Here is a 22289-nt window from a genome sequence, read left to right as displayed (position 1 = left end):
CAGGACTTACAACAGTTCCATGATGACAATACATCTGCCAGTGCCGCCTCTTTGGGAATGGAGGTTGCACCAATAACACCTACTGTAGGAAAGTAGCCTCTTTCTAGCTTGGTTACCCCCATTTTTGGCCTGTTTGTCGGTGGATTTGACTGTGTCTACTGGGATCCTTCTAACCAGTTATGCTCTCTTCCTTAAAATTGGTTGTTCAATACTGTTAACAGATTATTTCACCCACAATTGGCATACTGGTGCCCCCTTATAAGTCCCTAGTATATGGTACCTAAGTACACAGGGCATTGGGGTTCCAGGGGTTCCCTATGGGCTGCAGCATATCTTTTGCCACGCATAGGGAGCCCATGCAAAGTCTTCTGCAGGACTGCATTTGCAGCCTGCGTGAAAAGGTGCAGGCACCCTTTCACTGCCATTTACACTGCACCAGGTCACTTTAAAGTCACCCCTATGGCAGGCCCTCCAGCCCTGAGGGCAGGGTGCAAAGTACCTGTGTGTGAGCGGACCCCTGCACTAGCAGAGGTGACTCCATGACCTCCAAGACCATTCTCCCAGACTTCGTGAGTGCGGGGACGCCATTGTACCCGTGTACTGGACATAGGTCACTACCTATGTCCAGCTACATAATGTTAACTCCGAACATAGGCATCTTTGATATCAAACATGTATGAATCATACCCCCCATGCTTCTGCAAGCATTATTTGTATGATCCCATGCACTCTAGGGGCTCCTTAGATGCCCCCAGTACTGCCATTAAAGCCTTTTGAGGTTTTCCAGGCAGCCCCAGCTGCTGCCACCTCCCAGACAGGTTTCTGCCCTCCTGTTGCTTGAGCAGCTCAAGCCCAGGAAGGCAGAACAAAGGAGTTCCTTTGGGAGAGGGGTATTACACCCTCTCCCTTTGGAAATAGGTGTTACAGGCATGGGAGGGGTAGCCTCCCCAAGCACTGGAAATGCTTTGAAGGGCACATTTGGTTCCTTCCTTGCATAATACAGTCTACACCGGTTCAGATACCCCCAGTCCCTGCTCTGGCCCGAAACTGGACAAATGAAAGGGGAGTGACCACTCCCCTGTCCATTACCACCCCAGGGGTGGTGCTCAGAGGTCCTCCAGAGGGTCCCTGGGTTTTGCCATCTTGGATTCCAAGTTGGCAGGGTACTCTGGGAGCATATGAGTGACCAGTGCCAGCAGGTGACGTCAGAGCCCTCCCCTGATAGGTGCTTACCTGGTTAGGTAACCAATCCCCCTTTCAGGGCTATTTAGGGTCTCTCCTTTGGGTGGTTCTTCAGATTCCGATTGCAAGACTCTAGCAGGAATCCTCTGCATCCTCCACTTCAACTTCTCACCGAATAAACTGCATCTGGACCCTCCAGGAACTCAACAAATGGCAACAAAGAAGGAAGACACCTTCTGCAACATTGTATCTTAAGATCCTGCAAGCAACTGCAACTGTTTCCCGGTCACGCATCCTCTGAGGACAGCCCATCTTCAGTCTGCACCAGAAGAGTGAAGGAATCTCCCGTGAGGTGAAGGAGTCACTCCCCTGCTTCTGTAGGCACCTTCTACAACGACGACCGGCTGCGTGGATCCCCTCTCCTGCTGAGCTGTGTGGATCCTGCATCATGGGTGGTGGACTGACATGGTCCCGACAGTCCTGAAGTCCTACTGACCAACTTTGGTGGAGGTAACAGCTTGCCTCCCCACACAAGACAGTACCTCTGTGCACCGCGTGTTTTGCAGTTGCCAAGGCTTGTTGGCATCCTTTCACAAAGTTCTTTGTGCATTTTGCAGCTCCGGCCCCCAGCACTCTATCCTGCGAAGCACAGCTTCCTGGGTGGCTCTCCAGAGGTGTGAGAGCCTTTGTCGTCATTCTGCGTGGGCCTCTTCTACACCTTCTTCGTCCCCGTGCTGTGGGACTCCTCTGTGAGCTGCCTGTTCTTCTGTGGGCTCTCTGAGTTGCTGAGAGTTCCCTAAGACTCTGCCTCCTGGGTAGAGTCCACCTGGCCCTTCCTGGTCCCGGGCAGCGCCATTTTCCGTTAGCAGCAAGCTTTGCATGTGCCAAGGCTTGTTGGCGGACTCCAGCAATGAAAACCAGACTGCAATCCTCCATCCAGCGTAGGACATCACTTGCAACAACCAGGAACCCGACTCCGTCTTCTTGGGTGCAATACTGACTGTTCTTCTTCACTGGTGGTTCTTCTTTTGCACCTTCATCCAGGTTAACAGGGGCTCCTGTTCTCCCTGGACTCTTCTGTGCTTCTTGGACATGGTCCCCTTGTTCCACAGGTCTTCAGGTCCAGGAATCCATTGTTTGTGTTTGCAGTCTCTTCTGGTTCTTGCACAAACTTATTTCTCATGTTTGTGTGTGTTCTGGGAAAGTTACTGTGTTTTACTCCTGCTTTCCTGGGCACTGGGGTGTGTTCTAGTACCTAACCATGCGGTTTTCTAGCACTTCCAGCAACCCTCTACACACTGAACTTGCCTAGGTAGAAAACTGACATTCGCATTCCACTTTCTTAGTATATGCTTTGTGTTCCCCCAGGCCCATTTCTAACTATTGTGATTTTTACTAATTGCATTTTTTTCTAACTGTTTTACACTTGTTTTTGCATACTAGTGTATATAATTTGTGTATTACTTACCTCCTAAGGGAGTATAGTCTCTATGGTATTTTTTTGGCATCTGTGCCACTAAAAAAGAGTACCTTTATTTTTGTTACACTGACGGGGTCATTATGACCCCAGCAGTCGGAGCTAATGTGGCAGTTGTACCGCCAACAGGCTGGCGGTACTTATCGCCACATTATTACATTGGCAGGTTGGCTGAAGCCAACCCGCCAATGTACCACTCCGACTGCCATGGCGGTAGCAGCCACCAGGCTGGAGATGAGAATCTCCAGCCCGGCGGCAGCTGTTGTGCCACCGACGATATTATGTCCCTGCCTACCGCCATGGTTTTTGTGGCATTAGTAATGCCACAAAAACCATGGCGGTAGGCCCTATCAGTGACAGGGAATTCCTTCCCTGTCACTGATAGGAGGCCCACTACATCCACGCCCCACCCCCAAAACACACACACACACGCAGACACACATACATACACGCATGCATACATTCATTCACGCACACATCCGCACACACAGCAAAACATACACGCAGACACGCGTTCACATTTCCATACATACAGGCACTCACACACCTTCATGCACGCACTCACACACATTCATACATGCACGCAAACAGTACACACACACTCGCATTCACGCACACACTCACACATAAATGCACACACCACCACACACACACACATCACCCCCCACCCCCTCTCCTATCGGAAACCCAACTTACCTAAATCCAGGGGGTCTTTCGGCAGGGGACGGGTCGGGGCGCTGCTACCGCCAGCAGAACACCACCAGGCCGTATTATTTCACATAATACGGCTGGCAGCGGTCTACTGGCGTGGTGCTGCTGGTGGTAGCAGCGCCACCTTACCGCCATCTGCCAGAATGGCCACAGCCGGATTTCAGCCCTTTTTGTGGTGGAAATCCAGCTGTGGCCATAATATGGTGGACAGATGGTAGCTGCGTCGACTGTCTTTTGGCGGCCGTCGCCTCGGTGGTAGGCGGTTTTTACCGCCATTCTCAAAATTAGGGTCTGAGTATTTTCTTTCATGTGTGTGAGTACTGTGTGATTACAGTGGTATTGCATGAGCTTTGCATGTCTCCTACATAAGCCGTGGCTGCTCATCCACAGTTACCTCTAGAGAGCCTGGCTTCTAGACACTGCCTACATTTCACTAAGAAGGGATAATTGGACCTGATATAAGGTGCAAGTACCATAGGTACCCACTACAAACCAGGCCAGCCTTCTACAGCTACCAGCTGGATTTTAAAAGTTGGGGATCTAGTGCGTGAAAAGATTGCTGTGAAAAAGGAGTTTGGTTCTTCCTACTGTGCACTGGTTCCACTCCTGGGAATACACTGTACCAGAACTGTCATTCTACCACTGCTGCCTGCTTCTAAAGAAAATCGCTTTTTCTCCATAACAATGTTACACCATATGGAAGATCCTGCACAGCAGACCTAGAGGGCTCCTGGGTAGTACCCGAATCCCTATCACTACATACAAGGATGTTCATCTACAGATTTTGAGCAGCAACGCTGACACCTTTTTGAGGTTGGGGAGGGTGGAAAATTATCTTTCATTAGTCCCATTAACTTCTTCAGCGACAAGCAATGTCAATGATATTGAGCGATTCTGCTCAGATTCTGCACAAATGGTTGGAATAGTCTAATATGAACAACCAAGGGAGACTTCTGCCAGCTGCCAATGCACTCTACACTGCCGTGCAAACCCATCTCCTTCAAAGACTTCTAACCATCAATAACATCTCTACCAGACTCGTCCTTGACCTACCATGTCCAACTCACACCAGCATTACTTCTCAGAGAGCGCCACTGGCTCCCCATCTAGAAGCACTGCCAGTTCAAACTTCTCACACGTATTCAAGTCACTACACACTGAACTGCATACCTAAATCACCAGCTTCACATCCACCAACCCACCACAAATCTTCGATCAGCATCACTGAGCTGGGGACAATAACACTCATACAGTACCTATAATGCCAAGATTTACACTTAGTGGTCCACCTCCACTTACTTAACCCCTTGGCTGTCATTGTCCTTTGGGTGTACACAGACCGTATCACACATCTATGTAGTGGCCAGATGGTACACTACAACCTCATACATCAAAATGCCCAATTCATCTTTAGTGAACCTCTTCTTGCGCTTACTACTTGGCTCTTCATTACTGCTGTTGGTAAAGTAATTTAATGAAAACGCATAATCGTGTTAACATGGTGTGGGTAACCTGATGAATTTGAGATATTTTTCTTAGACGCTGTGTTTATTTAACACTGATAATGTAGACCTCGATTTCAAAATGGTTATTGCTACCTGTCACCATCTTCCTTTAAACATAGTCAACTCTCATTTCCCCACCATGTACTCAGCACACCACTGTTCACTTCTAAAATTATGTATTGAACACAATGTAATTCTCTCATGTACATTATAGTTTGTTCTCAAGCTTCATTCTCATGCCGTATTAGCAAAGTGAATGTTTCTCCAAAGTCTCACCTATGGGGGCCTCGATATGTTTCTCATGGGAATCTAACCTTGTTTGTATCATGAATTATACTCACCTAAGGTGTTACAGGAGGTCCGGGGATGAGAACTACATTATATGAATTGGTGGGACAGTGCTGACAAATGTTTTTAAAATGTATTGTTCTTTATGTAATATGATTACATATGTAATATGTAATATGATTGGGTGGGATGTTTGGGCCTTTGCACATTCTTATTAAACCTCTAAAACCTATTGCATTTTGCCATATGAAATTAGCTTTACCTTGAGGGTGTTGGGTTCACTCTTCTCTGATCTTTAGAAGCCAACACTCTGTTGGTCTGATCTCTGAATTTACTGAGCTGCACTATACTCTGTTTTGGTGTTTTATGATGACAAATAACTAACTGACTTTGCTATTTATCAGTAATGATATAACCCTTTAATAAACTTTCATGGTTTGCATTATAATACTTGTCCGTCTTTATCATGAAGCTTATACTTCACATTTCATTTTGAAATGTTATTTGATTTACTTGTTTATCTATTTCAGTTGTGAAGCAAAAAATTCCTTGGTGGTTAATAACTGTCCTGGTTAATCGGTAATGTATAAGACTGAAAACCAGGATAAAACCGCTCCATCGTTTGTCTGGTGGCAGATGTTGGTTAGACTGGACTTGGATGCATACATAGGGTGACCACCCGTCCGTAATTTTCACGGTCTGCCCGTAATTTCGCCCTGCCGTCCGTTGTCTGTGGTGAAAGGCGTAACTGACAGCATTTGTCCATAATTTTTGCCTTTCACCTAAAGGACCAAATGTAATTGGGACAGATCAGTTTCCCCAGCTGGATTGAAAGGCAGGGGGTCTCCTCTGCTCTGAGAGAGGAAGGGGCAGACAGATAAGAAAAGGCCTTTTGCCAGGGTTTCTCCTTCCCTAGAGAAATGCAAATGTGCACAACTGGTAAATATGTAAATGTAAAGGGGCATGGAAACCTGCATTGACTTCATTGCATGCAATCTAAGAAGTCACTTGAAGCTTTCTGATGCAACTATATTTTCTTTTAGAGAGGCACTGTAAGGGTGTTCCAAGGTGAGCTGTTGTAGGAGGCTGGCCTGGTTTGTAGTGGGTACCCTGGGTACTTACACCTTATACCAGGTCCAGTTATCCCTTATTAGTGAAATGTAGTAGTGTTCTAGCAGCTTAGTCGGATAGAGTTAGCTATAGCAGAGCAGCTTAGGGTGAACTAGGAGACATGCAAAGCTCATGCAATATCACTTATAGTTACACAGTACTTATACACAAGTAATGACAGTACTCAGTGTTACCAGAAATAAAGGTATTTATTTGGGTGACACAGTACCAAAAATGTCTTAGAGACAATACTACTTCTGGAGGTAAGTATTATACACAATATATACACTGGACACCAAAATTAGACAAGTAAATAGTCATAGAACAATGCAAACAATAGGAAATGCTATAGAATGCAATGAGAGAAAATAGGTCTAGGGGCAACACAAACCATAATACTAAGAAAGTGGAATGCGAATCACAAATTCCCCCATAGACAAGTGTAGTGTGTGCAGAATCGCTGAGAGAGTAAGAATACAGTAAAGGTAAGTAAATTACCCCACCACAGAGCCCAGAAAAGCAGGAGTAAAGTACTGCAAGTTTCCTTAGGACACACTACACCTTGTGATTGGGATTATGCAGTAACCAACCAAGTTTGCAAACAACAACTGCTGGATTCCTAGACCTGAAGACCTGCAAAAGAAGGGGACCAAGTCCAGAAGTCGAAAGAAGTTCCAGGAAGGACAGGAGCCCCTGCCAACCCAGAAGAGAGTGCAAAAGAAGAGTCCATGGTTAGTCGAAGCCTGCAGAAATGCACCCTAGGAAGATGCCAATGGGTTCCTGCATGATGCAAAGGATATCCCATGACGGGAAGATGGATGCAGACGTGATTTTGTGTTGGAAGGCACCAACAAGCCTTTGTTATGACAAAAGAGCGTTTTGCGTCAAAATGGCGCTGGCTGGACCCAGGAGGACCTGGGGGCCTCAACTCTGTGTGAGGAGGAAGAGGGGGCTCTCAGCACTTTAGAGAGCCCTCAGGATGCCAGGCAGCACCCACGGCAGTCCCAGGACACGGGAACAAAGGAGGTGCAAAACGCGGTTGATGCATCACAACAACGGAAGTTCCCACGCCGCCGGAGAACAACTCAGCGAGTTGAGCATCGCAGGATGGAGTGCTGGGGACCTGGGCCATGCTGTGCACGAAGGAATTTAGCAAATAGTGCACAGAGGCCTCAGGAGGTGAAGAAGACGCAGTACACAGGGGTACAGTCGCTCTCAGGGAAGGCAAGGTCTTACCTCCTCCAAATTGCGTCAGCAGGACCTCAGGACAGTCCATGTCGAAGGGGTCCAACCTCTGTGTACTTAGGAGCACGCTCGTCGCTGTGAGAGGAGCCCAAGGGTACCAGTCGTCGTCTTAAAAGGTGCCTGCTTGAGCAGGGGAGTGACTCCATCACCCCATGGGAGATTTCTTCAGTCCTTCTGGTGCAAGGTGAAGACAGGGAGTCCTCAGAGCGTGCACACTGTGGAAACTGTTGCAGGTGTTGGCTGGAGCTGAAGTTGCAGAGGAAAGGTATCCCTTGTGGATACTTTGTTGCTGTTGCAGCGGTTACTGGAGCAGGCTGCGGTTGATCCGAGGTCAGAGGATGATGAAGTAGTTCCAGAGGATTCCTGAAGGAAACTTGCAAGCAAAACCTGAAGAGAACCCACAGGAGAGACCCTAAATAGCCTTGAGAGGGGGATTAGCTACCTTATCAGGTATGGATCAATCAGGAGGGGTCTCTGACATCCTCTGTTGGCACTGGCCACTCAGAGCCCTCCAGAGTACCCCCACACCTTGCAAAGCAAGATGGCTGAAGTCTGGGACACACTGGAGGAGCTCAGGGCACCACCCCAGGGTGGTGATGGACAGGGGAGTGGTCCAGAGCAGGGGACAAAGGGTCCCTGAACCGGTGTAGACTGGCTTATGCAAGGAGGGCACCATCTCTGCCCTTCAAAGCATTTCCAGAGGCTGGGGGGAGGCTACCCCTCCCCAGCCTGTAACACCTATTTCCAAAGGGAGAGCGTGTAACACCCTGCTCTCAGAGGAAGTGCTTTGTTCTGTCTTCCTGGGACTGGGCTGCCCAGACCCCAGGAGGGCAGAAGCCTGTCTGTGAGGTGGCAGCAGCTGTAGCTGCAGTGCAAGCCTCAGAGAGCTGGTTTGGCAGTACTAGGGGTCCATGGTGGAGTCCCCAGGATGCATGGAATTGACTCCCCAATACCATATTTGGAATGGAGGGACAATTCCATGATTTTAGACATGTTACATGGTCATGTTCTGAGTTACCATTGTGAAGCTACATTTAGGTAGTGACCTATATGTAGTGCACATGTGTAATGGCGTCTCCGCACTCACAAAGTCCCGGGAAATGGCCCTGAACTATGTGGGGGCACCTTTGCTAGTGCAAGGGTGCCCTCACACTTAGTAACTTTGCACCTAACCTTCAGCAAGTGAAGGTTAGGCATATAGCTGACTTCTAAGTTACTTAAGTGCAGTGAAACTCCTTTTTGTCCGGGTTCTGGTCCCAGGCTTCTAGCAAACCTAATGCTTTAATGCAGTTATTTAAGTGATGACCCCAGGTGCTTTTATCATTGTTTCGCTGTTGCTCCTCAATTTCCATCCAACATAGGTTGTTTAGAGTACCAGTCTCAGCTGCACACATCCTCCAGCATAGTTTAATGAAGGCACATCTACTCTGAAATTCATAGTTTTTCAGACCCAATTCTAAACGAACCTGAGCTGGAGATGCTGGTTGTGGGATCTGAAAAACTGTTTTGTAGGCCTTCGTCTGGACTTGATTGAAAAAACTGCCTCCTTCCCCAGCATAATTTCGGCGCCATAAGTGATGGTGGGCATTAGCCGCGCTGCAATGACAGAAAGCAGGTGAGTGTATGAAGGGCAACTCAGTTTTTGTTTTAGAACTTTAAAACCATAGGTCAATGAGAGGGCTTTTGCTTGAGCGACAGCAAGCTGCGGCTTGAAAGTCAGGAGGCGGTCCATAGTGAATCCCAAGTACTTATATGTGGGTGCAACCTCCACCCGGGATCCGTTTATGAACCATGAAGCAGATTTAATCTTCCTGTCAACTAGGCGGACAACCTTAGTTTTACTCAAATTCAATTCTAGGCCTTGCATTGTGATGTATGTATAAAATGCATCTATGCTATGCTGTAGCCCAGTGGTTCCCAAACTTTTTCGATCCCCGGCTCCTTTGACCTATTGGCCGTGTTGGCCACGGCTCCCCATTATGTTACTTTTTTGGGGCGGGTGGGGGAACGTAATCCCAGCCTGTACCTGTACCTACACTATTTACAGTTTGTCTTCTTTATTCTCTCCTGAAAACCATTTATTGGAAACTATTTTTGTTCTTTTGTCATAGGGATATTATTAATGGTACTTTGGCGCCCTCCGCTGGTCACAATAATTAATGCAGGGGGTTTTATTTCCAATACCACGATGAAAAGCTACCGATTTAAAGCACCTCCGAGTGGTTTCCAGACTGTGTGCGGCGCCCCTGGCTAGTTTTGACGGCGCACCAGGGAGCTGCGGCGCACAGTTTGGGAACCACTGCTGTAGCCCAACAGGTATTTAGCTGAGTAGAACTATGTCGTCTGCGTACTGTAGCCATGCAATTCCTTTCTTGGCCAATACTAGCGGGTGGCTATTTACGGGGGCTAGAGCCTTGGCTAGGTCTGCAAGATATAAGTTGAACAGCGTGGGAGCCAATACACACCCTTGTTTAAGTCCTTTTGCTGTTAATATTCTGTTGGTGAGGTGGCTGCCCTCTCCAATTTTTACTTGCGCCCAAGTACCTGTGTACAAGTCCATCATTGCGCTAAGAAGGCTGCATGGTAAGCCCCACCCTTTCAGTTTCTCCCAAGGCGGGTTCTTAGTACGCAACCAAAAGCTGCCTTTAGATCAATAAAGCATGCAAATAGCCTTTTTTTCTTAAGCCTGGCTTTGTTTCCCAGCAGGGCCAGTGTTACCAGGTTGGTGGAAGCACCCATACCAGCTATGAAACCTGTCTGGCATTGTGGAATTAACTGTCTGTCATGAATCCATTCTGCTAGTTGTTGCAGTAGTCAGGATGCGTAGAGTTTTGCTTCCACGTCTATCAATGCTATTAGCCTGTAGTTTGAAGGATTTGCAGGGTTACCTGTTTTGTATGTAGGGTGAATAATGCTGCCTTTCCATGCATCTGGGAGACCCGTAGTGCCTCGGAGCTCGTTAAAAAGCAGTGCCAAATAATATGCCCAGAATGAAGGGTCTCCTCTAAACAAGGCATATGGAATGCCGTTCTGACCAGCTGCCCCTTCCATTTTTTGTTTCTTATTAAGGCTTGTCAGCATTTCTATGTCAATGGTCATTATTGCATGCTTTCCTTTGTTTCCGTTTAGATTTAAGTCTGTTTGCGTTGTCACTCTGAAGCCAAAATGTATCTTACTTGAGTCATTGGCTATCTGTGAGGCCTCCTCCTTCGCATGGTGCTCTGGGAGTGAGAACATTGTCTGTATGTGGGCTTCCCATGTGGCTGCATCAATACCTGCATTTGTGTGTTGATTTTGTCCCTGTTTATTAGTTCCCAGAACTTTTTGTTATTTTTCTGTTTGTTGGACATGAGCAGCTTGGTCCACAGATCCTCGTGATAACTCTGTTTTGCCATCCAGCAGTTTTTCTTATATTTGGCTCTTAATTCAGAGAGCCTTGTGTCATCAGATTTCCTCCCCCAGTGTACGTCCTTTAGGACTTTTTTTGATTCTCTAGAGACTTGATTTTTCAGATTGCACAATGTCGTGTTGAACCATGGCTTTTCTTCTTTGCGACTCTTGACTTTGTTTTTTGACTCTATGACAGAAATTGGGAGACGTTTTTTGATGGAAAATTTATTTATTAAAGAATCACACAAGTACATCCAAGCGATCACTAGTTCTCCTTGATGGTGGTCTTCTAGTTCCTGCGCTCTTAGTGATTCTTTGAGCTCTTTAGTTGTGCCTGCACTGCGGTACACTTCTTCCATTACTTTGTCGAGGCCCGGCCCCTTCCATTTCAGTTTTTTAGTATCATAAGTCACTGGGGCTGAAATTATGATATTGGCAGTGGGGAGCCGATTCCATTCATTCCGGATCTTAATAAGTTGTGGAAAGTGATCGCTTTCTGTGCGTTGTTGGATCCTATATGCTGAAACCAGTGGCAATGCGGTTTCATTTATTAATGTAAAGTCGATGTTGGATTTTTTTGTGCCACTTGAAAAGGTTACTTGTGCGGATGAGGCGTCCTCAGGGAGAGGCGTCAGGCAGCGCAAACCCAGGGTTTCAAGCTTTACATATGTGCATGTTCTGTTAGGGTGTTTTGTGCTGCCTTTTCTCAGATCAAGGTTGACGAGCAGGATCCCAGCGAGACAGGCAAAAACATACTGACATACAGGTAAAAATGGGGGTAACATGCCAAGGAAGATGGTACTTTCCTACAGCTGCGGAATGTGTGGGTTTATTGGAATGTTATAAAAAATTTTAGTACTAGGTATAAACTGTATATTATTCAAATCTGTATTTTGGAAGAACGTTTTCTTTTAACAGAAATGTATTTGCACATTTGTAGCAGCCTATATTGTGATGTGTGTAATGCATGTTTAAAATAAGGACTTACACGTTCACAGTTCTTTCAAGGACCTCGGTACCTCATAGTACTAACAAATATTGGCAAAGCCAATAGGTCTCGTCTACGCAAGAGTTATTGGCTTTGCCAATGTGTTTTAGCCATGTTAAACACCAGAGTAGCTGCTGTTCAGCCTGGCTAAAAGTTAGTGGCATAGAGGTGTAGAGTGGAGTGGCATAGGAGCAGTGGCATAGAGCACAGTGGTGCAGAGTAGAGTGCACTGGGTACAGTGCAGTTGTTTAGAGTGCATTGGTGTAGAATGCAGAGGCATGGAGTGGTGTGGGGCAGAGTAGAGTGGCATAGAGTGCAGTGGACTAGAGTGCCAGAGAGTGCAGTAGTGTAGAGTGGTACAGTGGCATAGAGTGCAGAGTAGACTCGCATGGCATGGAGACAGGTGGTGTAGAGTGGTGCAGAGTGGTGTAGTGTGGAATGGTGCAGAGTAGAGTATAGTGCTGTAGAGTGCAGTGGCATGGAAGGGAGTAATGCAGAGTTCAGTAGTACAGAGTAGTGTGATGAGTACAGTGGCGAAGAATGCAATGTTGCAGAGTAGAGTGTCAGTGCACTGGTGTAGAGTGGCGTAGGGTGGTACAGAGAGCAGTGGTGTGGTAGAATTGAGTGGCAGAGAGTGCAGCAGTGTAGAGTGGTGCAAGGACAGAGTGCATAGTAGACCCGAGTGGCATAGAGTGCAGTCATGTAGAGTGGTGCAGAGTGGAGTATTTAACATGGTGCAGTGCAGAGTATAGTGTTGTAAAGTGCAGTGACGTAGAGTGGAGTTATGCAGAGTAGAGTGGTATAGAGTGCAGTGGAATAGATTGTATTGGTGCAGAATGCAGTAGTACAGAGTATAGTGGTGTAGAGTATAGTGGTGGCCAGTGCAGTGTTGCAGAGCAGAGTGTCAGAGTGCACTGAAGTGGAGTGCAGTGGTTTTGAGCGCAGTGGAGCAGAGTGGCGTAGAGTGCAGTGGTGCAGAGTAGATTGTTTCAGAGTAGAGTGTAGTGACATGGAGTAGAGAGGTGTAGGGTAGAGTGCAGTGGCATAGAATGCAGTGGCGCAGAGTGCAGTGGCGTAAGGTAGATTGTTTCACAGTAGAGTGAAGCGGCGTAGAGTGGAGAGGTACAGGGTAGAGTGGAGTTGCATAGAGTGGCATAGAGTGTGATGGCATAGAGTAAAGTGGTGTACACTGCTGTGGCATAGAGTAGATTAGAGTGATGTACAGTGTATTGATGTAGAGTGCAGGTGCATTGAGTTGAGTGTTACAGAGTGCACTAGCATAGAGTGTATTAACAGAGTGCAGTGGAGTACGGTGTAGTGTTGCAGAGAGGCATAGAGTGGAGTTGTGCGGACTAGATTAGTGTTGCCTATATTGGAGTGTTATAGCGTGCAGAGGCGCAGAGAGCAATGGTGTAGAGAGGCGTAAAGTGCATTGGCATAGAGTAGAGTGGTACACAGTAGAATAGAGAGGCAGAGTGTGAAGTAGCATAGAGTGCAGTCCCATAGAGTGGAGTGGATAAGAGTGGGGAATAGTGAAGTGTCCCACAGTGCAGTGGCATAGAATGGTGTAAAGCAGAATGATGCAGAGTAGGGTGCAGTGGTGTGGTGCAGAGCAGAGTGGAGTGGAGTATGCATGGTGCGGTAACACATTGCCATTACAGACAACATGTTTTTGATTGAAATGACCATTACATTGCACAGACATACAGTTTTTCAAATAAAACTATACAGTGCACAGACGATGATGTGTGGAAATTGCATCACCTAACGCAATGAATAGTTTTAATCATATAAAGGTATTTGTTTCCAGCACAGTTCAGAATTAGAAAAAATGTGCTTAATTTGTACTCCTAATTCTGATATATTCTGAAGTTTATTTACATGTTGTCATGGAATAGAAAAAGCTGTTTCCTAACCCCAGTATCCAGCAAGATTGTCACATAAATCCTCTCACTTTGAAGTCAGAGAAAGAAAAGTAAACACTAAGGGCCTGATTCTAACTTTGGAGGACGGTGTTAAACCGTCCCAAAAGTGGCGGATATACCACCTACCGTATTACGAGTCCATTATATCCTATGGAACTCGTAATACGGTAGGTGGTATATCCGCCACTTTTGGGACAGTTTAACACCGTCCTCCAAAGTTAGAATCAGGCCCTAAGTTCCCACCAAAGACAGAGCCTGACATTGACCTTGTTCTTTGAATGCACAGCAAATGTGATGAGATAAGAACAAGATTTCTAGGCCTGTTTAGAGAAAGAGAGCACTCAGAAGGATACTGTAAATAAGGTTTGGGCAAGGGAAGGAACAAACTCAAGCTGCATAGCCTAAAACAAATAAAGCCAGCAAAGTGAAAGCATGAAATGTGAGTTACAAACAACAAAGCAAATGGCAAGCAAGGGGCGGAATGCAGTCCCAAGGAAGCTCTATGAATGTACTTAATACGACAGCAGTGGGATACTTTGTGGGGAATGTCCAGTATTTTAGTCCAATCTGTACCTTGCAAAGGTTTGGCCATATCAGTCACCCAGGTAGTAAGTGTAGGAGGCTGGACTGGCTTGTAGTGAGTACCAAGGGGTACTTGCACCTTGCACCAGGCCCAGTTATCCCTTATTAGTGTATAGGGTGTCTAGCAGCTTAGGCTGATAGATAATGGTAGCTTAGCAGAGCAGCTTAGGCTGAACTAGGAGACGTGTGAAGCTACTACAGTACCACTTAGTGTCATATGCACAATATCATAAGAAAACACAATACACAGTTATACTAAAAATAAAGGTACTTTATTTTTATGACAATATGCCAAAGTATCTTAGAGTGTACCCTCAGTGAGAGGATAGGAAATATACACAAGATATATATACACAATAGCAAAAATATGCAGTATAGTCTTAGAAAACAGTGCAAACAATGTATAGTTACAATAGGATGCAATGGGGAAACATAGGGATAGGGGCAACACAAACCATATGCTCCAAAAGTGGAATGTGAACCACGAATGGACCCCAAACCTATGTGACCTTGTAGAGGGTCGCTGGGACTATTAGAAAATAGTGAGAGTTAGAAAAATAACCCTCCCCAAGACCCTGAAAAGTGAGTGCAAAGTGCACTAAAGTTCCCCTAAGGACAAAGAAGTCGTGTTAGAGGAATAATGCAGGAAAGACACAAACCAGCAATGCAACAACTGTGGATTTCCAATCTAGGGTACCTGTGGAACAAGGGGACCAAGTCCAAAAGTCACAAGCAAGTCGGAGATGGGCAGATGCCCAGGAAATGCCAGCTGCGGGTGCAAAGAAGCTTCTACTGGACAGAAGAAGCTGAGGTTTCTGCAGGAACGAAAAGGGCTAGAGACTTCCCCTTTGGTGGACGGATCCCGCTCGCTGGGGAGAGTTGTGCAGAAGTGTTTTCCCGCCGAAAGAACGCCAACAAGCCTTGCTAGCTGCAAATCGTGCGGTTACCGTTTTTGGACGCTGCTGAGGCCCAGGAGGGACCAGGAGGTTGCAAATTGGACCAGCAGAGAGAGGGGATGTCGAGCAAGACAAGGAGCCCTCTCTGAAGCAGGTAGCACCCGGACAAGTGCCAGAAACAGGCACTACGAGGATGCGTGAAACGGTGCTCGCCGAAGTTGCACAAAGGAGTCCCACGTCGCCGGAGACCAACTTAGAAAGTCGTGCAATGCAGGTTAGAGTGCCGTGGACCCAGGCTTGGCTGTGCACAAAGGATTTCCGCCAGAAGTGCACAGGGGCCGGAGTAGCTGCAAAGTCGCGGTTCCCAGCAATGCAGCCCAGCGAGGTGAGGCAAGGACTTACCTCCACCAAACTTGGACTGAAGAGTCACTGGACTATGGGGGTCACTTGGACAGAGTCGCTGGATTCGAGGGACCTCGCTCGTCGTGCTGAGAGGAGACCCAAGAGACCGGTAATGCAGCTTTTTGGTGCCTGCGGTTGCAGGGGGAAGATTCCGTCGACCCACGGGAGATTTCTTCGGAGCTTCTGGTGCAGAGAGGAGGCAGACTACCCCCACAGCATGCACAAGCAGGAAAACAGTCGAGAAGGCGGCAGGATCAGCGTTACAGAGTTGCAGTAGTCGTCTTTGCTACTATGTTGCAGGTTTGCAGGCTTCCAGCGCGGTCAGCAGTCGATTCCTTATCAGAAGGTGAAGAGAGAGATGCAGAGGAACTCAGCTGGGCTCATGCATTCGTTATCTAAAGTTTCCCCAGAGACAGAGACCATAAATAGCCAGAAAAGAGGGTTTGGCTACCTAGGAGAGAGGATAGGCTAGCAACACCTGAAGGACCCTATCACAAGGAGTCTCTGATGTCACCTGGTGGCACTGGCCACTCAGAGCAGTCCAGTGTGCCAGCAGCACCTCTGTTTCCAAGATGGCAGAGGTCTGGAGCACACTGGAGGAGCTCTGGACACCTCCCAGGGGAGGTGCAGGTCAGGGGAGTGGTCACTCCCCTTTCCTTTGTCCAGTTTCGCACCAGAGCAGGGCTAAGGGGTCCCCTGAACCGGTGTAGACTGGCTTATGCAGAATTGGGCACATCTGTGCCCAACAAAGCATTTCCAGAGGCTGGGGGAGGCTACTCCTCCCCTGCCTTCACACCATTTTCCAAAGGGAGAGGGTGTAACACCCTCTCTCAGAGGAAGTTCTTTGTTCTGCCATCCTGGGCCAGGCCTGGCTGGACCCCAGGAGGGCAGATGCCTGTCTGAGGGGTTGGCAGCAGCAGCAGCTGCAGTGAAACCCCAGGAAGGGCAGTTTGGCAGTACCAGGGTCTGTGCTACAGACCACTGGGATCATGGGATTGTGCCAACTATGCCAGGATGGCATAGAGAGGGCAATTCCATGATCATAGACATGTTACATGGCCATATTCGGAGTTACCATTGTGAAGCTACATATAGGTAGTGACCTATATGTAGTGCACGCGTGTAATGGTGTCCCCGCACTCACAAAGTTCAGGGAATTGGCTCTGAACAATGTGGGGGCACCTTGGCTAGTGCCAGGGTGCCCTCACACTAAGGCCCGTATTTATACTTTTTTTAGCGCCGCATTTGCGCCGCTTTTTGACGCAAAACGGCGCAAACCTACAAAATACAATGGTATTTTGCAAGTTTGCGCCGTTTTTGCGTCAAAAAACGACGCAAATGCGGCGCTAAAAAAGTATAAATCCGGGCCTAATTAACTTTGCACCTAACCTTTACCAGGTAAAGGTTAGACATATAGGTGACTTATAAGTTACTTAAGTGCACTGTAAAATGGCTGTGAAATAACGTGGACGTTATTTCACTCAGGCTGCAGTGGCAGGCCTGTGTAAGAATTGTCAGAGCTCCCTATGGGTGGCAAAAGAAATGCTGCAGCCCATTGGGATCTCCTGGAACCCCAATACCCTGGGTACCTCAGTACCATATACTAGGGAATTATAAGGGTGTTCCAGTAAGCCAATGTAAATTGGTAAAAATGGTCACTAGCCTGTTAGTGACAATTTGGAAAGAAATGAGAGAGCATAACCACTGAGGTTCTGATTAGCAGAGCCTAAGTGAGACAGTTAGTCACTACACAGGTAACACATTCAGGCACACTTATGAGCACTGGGGCCCTGGGTTACCAGGGTCCCAGTGACACATACAACTAAAACAACATATATACAGTGAAAAATGGGGGTAACATGCCAGGCAAGATGGTACTTTCCTACACAACCCCCCCCCCAAACGAAGGACAATAAGACTAGCCATGACCTGATGAGTCTTCATTGTCTAAGTGGAAATATCTGGAGAGTCCATCTGCATTGGAGTGGCTACTCCCAGGTCTATGTTCCACTGTATAGTCCATTCCCTGTAGGGATATGGACCACCTCAACAATTTAGGATTTTCACCTTTCATTTGTTTTAGCCAAAGTAGAGGTTTGTGGTCTGTCTGAACAATGAAGTGAGTGCCAAACAGGTATGGCCTCAACTTCTTCAGAGCCCAGACCACAGCAAAAGCCTCCCTCTCAATGGCAGACCAACGCTTTTCTCTAGGGGTCAACCTCCTACTAATAAAAGCAACAGGTTGATCCTGGCCCTCAGAATTAAGTTGTGATAGGACTGCCCCTACTCCTAATTCAGATGCATCAGTTTGGACATAGAATTTTTTAGAGTAACAAGGGCTTTTCAGGACAGGTGCAGAGCACATGGCCTGCTTCAGCTCCTCAAAAGCTTTCTGACAGTTTGCTGTCCATAATACCTTTTTAGGCATTTTCTTGGATGTGAGGTCATTAAGAGGGGCTGCAATGGAGCCATAGTTCTTAATGAACCTCCTGTAATACCCAGTGAGGCCTAGGAAGGCTCTCACCTGAGTCTGAGTGGTAGGGGGAACCCAATCAATAATTGTTTGGATTTTCCCCTGAAGTGGTGCAATCTGTTCCCCACCAACAAGGTGTCCCAGATAAACCACCTTACCCTGCCCTATCTGGCACTTTGAAGCCTTGATAGTGAGGCCTGCCTTTTGCAGGGCCTCCAAAACTTTCCATAGGTGGACCAGGTGATCATCCCAGCTGGAGCTAAAGACAGCTATATCGTCCAAATATGCTGCACTGAAAGCTTCCAGCCCTTGCAGGACTGTGTTCACCAACCTCTGAAAAGTGGCAGGTGCATTTTTCAAACCAAAAGGCATTACAGTAAACTGGTAATGTCCTCCAATGGTAGAAAATGCAGTCTTAGGTTTAGCATCTTCTGATAATTTGATCTGCCAATACCCTGCAGTCAAATCAAAAGTGCTTAGATACTTGGCAGATGCCAGTGTATCTATGAGCTCATCTGCCCTGGGTATAGGGTGAGCATCAGTTTTGGTTACCAAGTTGAGACCTCTATAGTCTACACAAAACCGCATTTCCTTCTTTCCATCTTTGGAATGGGGTTTTGGTACCAGTACCACAGGAGAAGCCCATGGACTGTCAGAGTGCTCAACTACTCCTAGTTCTAACATTTTCTGGACCTCTTGCTTTATGCAGTCCCTGACATGGTCAGGCTGCCTATAGATCTTACTTTTGACAGGTAAACTGTCTCCAGTATCTATAGTGTGCTCACACCAAGAAGTGGTACCTGGCACAGTAGAGAAGAGTTCAGAGAATTGATCTAGGAGATTTATGCAATTATCTTTCTGCTCAGCAGTAAGACAATCAGCCAAAACTACACCTTCCACAAGAGCATCTTGTTCTGTGGAAGAGAAGAGATCAGGTAGAGGATCACTGTCTTCTTCCTGTCCCTCATCAGTTGCCATGAGCAGGGTGAGATCAGCCCTGTCATAGTAGGGTTTCAGGCGGTTGACATGGAGCACCCTAAGGGGACTCCTGGCAGTGCCTAAGTCAACTAAATAGGTGACTTCTCCCTTCTTTTCAACAATTGTGTGGGGTCCACTCCATTTATCTTGGAGTGCTCTTGGGGCCACAGGCTCCAAGACCCACACTTTCTGCCCTGGTTGGTACTGAACCAAAACAGCCTTCTGATCATGCCATTGCTTCTGGAGCTCTTGGCTGGCCTGAAGGTTTTTACTGGCCTTTTTCATGTACTCAGCCATCCTTGATCTGAGGCCAAGTACATAATCCACAATATCCTGCTTAGGAGCTTTTAAAGGTTGTTCCCAACCCTCCTTTACAAGTGTGAGTGGACCCCTAACAGGGTGTCCAAAAAGAAGTTCAAAGGGGCTGAAGCCCACTCCTTTCTGGGGTACCTCCCTGTAGGCAAAAAGGAGGCATGGTAGTAGGATATCCCATCTCCTGCGGAGTTTTTCAGGGAGACCCATAATCATGCCTTTGAGAGTTTTGTTAAATCTCTCCACCAGTCCATTTGTTTGTGGATGATAGGGTGTTGTGAACTTATAAGTTACACCACACTCCTTCCACATGGCCTTTAAGTATGCAGACATGAAATTGCTTCCCCTGTCTGATACTACTTCCTTTGGGAAGCCCACCCTGGAAAATATTCCCAGGAGGGCCTTTGCCACTGCAGGTGCTGTAGTGGTCCTTAAAGGAATAGCTTCAGGATATCTTGTGGCATGGTCCACTACCACCAAGATAAATCTATTGCCTGAAGCAGTAGGAGGGTCAAGGGGGCCAACTATGTCAACCCCTACCCTTTCAAAGGGAACCCCAACCACAGGCAGTGGAATAAGGGGTGCCTTTGGGGTGCCACCTGTCTTGCCACTGGCTTGACAGGTTTCACAGGACTTACAAAATTCCTTTGTGTCCTCAGACATCCTAGGCCAATGAAACAATGGAACCAGTCTGTCCCAAGTTTTCATTTGACCCAGGTGCCCAGCTAGGGGAATGTCATGTGCCAGTGTTAGGAGGAACTTTCTGTACTCCTGAGGAATCACTAATCTCCTGGCAGCTCCAGGTTTAGGATCCCTATGCTCAGTGTACAAGAGGTTGTCCTCCCAGTAAACTCTGTGAGAGTCACTGACATCCCCATTAGCCTGTTTGACAGCTTGCTGTCTGAGACCCTCTAATGTGGGACAGGTTTGCTGTGCCACACTCAGCTCCTCTCTGGCAGGCCCCCCTTCACCCAAAAGCTCAGCAGTGTCTGCTTCCAGCTCCTCTGGTGTAGGTTCTGCACAGGGAGGGAATTCTTCTTCCTCAGAAGTTGAATCCACTGTAGAGGGAGGGATAGTAGGAAGTGGTTTGCTTCTACTAGCCCTAGCTTTAGGGAGCACTTGGTCCATTGTTCCAGGATCCAAGCTTCCCTGTCCTTTTTGCTTTTTGGCCTGAGCCCTTGTCAAAGCAAAAATATGCCCTGGGATGCCCAGCATTGCTGCATGGGCCTCCAACTCCACATCTGACCAAGCTGATGTCTCCAAATCATTCCCTAATAGACAGTCTACAGGTAAATCTGAAGCTACCACAACTTTCTTTGGACCAGTAACCCCCCCCCAGTTGAGATTAACAACAGCCATGGGGTGGCTAAGTGTGTTGTTGTGAGCATCGGTTACTTGGTACTGGTGACCAAGTAGGTGTTGTTCAGGGTGGACCAGTTTCTCTATGACCATAGTCACACTGGCACCAGTGTTCCTGTAGGCCTGAACCTCAACACCATTTATTAGGGGTAGCTGGTTGTACTTATCCATATTAAGGGGACAAGCAACTAAGGTGGCTAAATCAATAGCCCCCTCAGAGACTAACACAGCCTCTGTGGCCTCCCTAACAAGGCCAACCCCAACTAAGTTACCAATAGTGAGCCCAGCTACTCCCTTGGATTGGCTATTAGTAGGTTTGCTCCCACCACCACTGCTATTAGTAGGGACACTAGGTGTAGCAGTAGGAGTTGTAGTGGTAGGAGGCTTGGTGCCTTTCTTTGGACAACTGGGATCTGTTGTCCAATGGCCTTTTATTTTACATAAATAGCACCATGGTTTCTTTTCCTTGTTCTGATTAAAAGAGGATTTGGGCCCACCACCCCCACCAAAGTGTTTTTGTGGGCCTGATGAAGACTCATTTTTAGATTTGTCCCCACCCTTGTCAGAAGACTTACCATCCTTCTTTTTGTTGCCATCTTTGTCACCCCCTGTATGAACTTTTCTGTTCACTCTTGTTCTGACCCATTTGTCTGCCTTCTTTCCCAATTCTTGGGGAGAGGTCAGATCAGAGTCCACCAAGTACTGGTGCAACAAATCAGACACACAATTATTAAGAATATGCTCTCTCAGGATCAAGTTATACAGGCTGTCATAATCAGTAACTTTACTGCCATGTAACCACCCCTCCAAGGCCTTCACTGAATGGTCAATGAAATCAACCCAGTCTTGTGAAGACTCCTTTTTGGTCTCTCTGACTTTATCCTGTACTGTCCAGTGGTTAAGCCATAACCATCCAGGAGTGCATTCTTAAGAACTTGGAAATTATTAGCATCATTTTCTTTCACAGTAAGGAGCCTATCCCTACCTTTTCCACTAAATGATAGCCATAGGATAGCAGCCCACTGCCTTTGAGGGACATCCTGTACAACACAGGCCCTCTCAAGTGCAGCAAACCACTTGTTAATGTCATCCCCCTCCTTGTAAGGGGGAACTATCTTATGCAGATTCCTGGAATCATGCTCTTTTGCAGGATGACTATGGGGAATACTGCTGCTGCCACCATGGGTTTCTAAACCCAGTTTCTGTCTCTCCTTCTCTACTTCTAAAGTCTGTCTATCCAAATCCAGCTGTTGCTTCTTGAGCTTCAGTCTGGTTTGTTCCACTCTCAATCTATTAAGCTCCCTTTCTAACAATCTGTCATCAGGGTGGGTGGGAGGGACATGCCTTGAAACAGAAGTATGGTGAGAATGGACAGAAGGAGACCTGTCCCTTACAGAAGCCACCCTAACAGCTTGGCTAACAGAAACATCACTACCAGTATGGTGAGAATAAATGCTTTTGCTATG

The sequence above is a fragment of the Pleurodeles waltl genome, chromosome 5, assembly GCF_031143425.1.
Source record: "Pleurodeles waltl isolate 20211129_DDA chromosome 5, aPleWal1.hap1.20221129, whole genome shotgun sequence".
Lineage (NCBI taxonomy): Eukaryota > Metazoa > Chordata > Amphibia > Caudata > Salamandridae > Pleurodeles > Pleurodeles waltl.
This window is presented reverse-complemented; position numbering follows the sequence as displayed.